Consider the following 985-nt stretch of genomic DNA (forward strand, 5'->3'; position numbering starts at 1 on the left):
ACTCCTCAGGGTATTGAGGGAGATTCGGAAATACCCAAGGGGTGGGGGTGACACTATCAGGGGGTTATTTGTATCCTGAGGGGGTTCAGCATATATCTGGGAGTAGGAGGTCTTCATAATATCAGTGATCTGGCCACTTGACGTCACCATAGTTCCATCTGCGCTATGCAGAGGATGTTCTAACAAGGGAGGTAATGGAGGCTTCAACTGCATTTCAAATATGCTCAGTTTTAAAGCACATTAAAAAATGTTTCATCTTACAAATCGTTTCGCAATCCAAAAAGTACAACAGCTCGTAAAACAAACGAAAAAAAGAGTAGTAAACAAAATATTAAATGTAAAAAGAGTGCTTAAAAGTAAAACACAAGGTTTCTTTTGCCAATGGATGGATGTTGCATGTTTTTTATTGCGTCATCAATATCAGACTTTTTTTCCTTTAGCTGGTTTCATGTCTCCTGATTGGTACATAAAATATTCCCTTATATCAATGAGTACTTTTCCTTTGAAGTCCCGGACACTAACGAATCTCAGTTTTCCGATCTGAAATATGTTCCAGATCATCATCCCCGCTCCTATCTGCTTGTTTGGCGGATGCTGAACCTTTAGAGCTCTCCCCAGTCTTCTGCTTCTTTGTTGGCTTCTCTTTCTCTGGTGGTGGTTGCTTTTTTCGCTTTGGCTTTTTGGCTTTTGGTCAACTTCATCTGAATCGCTTCCAGATGTGCTTGAAGAAAGAATCTCCTTTGATTTCGGCATTATTATAACTACAGCATATGGCGAAGAGTACATAGAGCATCCTTCCCGCCATCAACCACCACCCATGAGAAGGAGGAGGCGGCGGCCGTGTATGTTTTTATTTATTTTTAATAATTACATTTTAGTTAATAAATATATGAAAGTCATTTACTAACTTTTCCAGATGTGTGGCGCTCTCTTTTATTCATATATATATATGCAAAAAAAACAGAGAAGGGACGCACCAGATGAG

General features: G+C 39.5%; 1 pseudogene; it reads right to left on the reverse strand.

Annotated features, from left to right (window-relative positions):
- Window positions 1-420: 420 nt before the first annotated feature.
- Window positions 421-753, reverse strand: LOC146058471 (activated RNA polymerase II transcriptional coactivator p15 pseudogene; annotated as a pseudogene).
- Between the last annotated feature and the right edge of the window lie 232 nt (window positions 754-985).

This window comes from Crinia signifera, chromosome 2 (genome assembly GCF_055691185.1).
Source record: "Crinia signifera chromosome 2, ASM5569118v1, whole genome shotgun sequence".
NCBI lineage: Eukaryota > Metazoa > Chordata > Amphibia > Anura > Myobatrachidae > Crinia > Crinia signifera.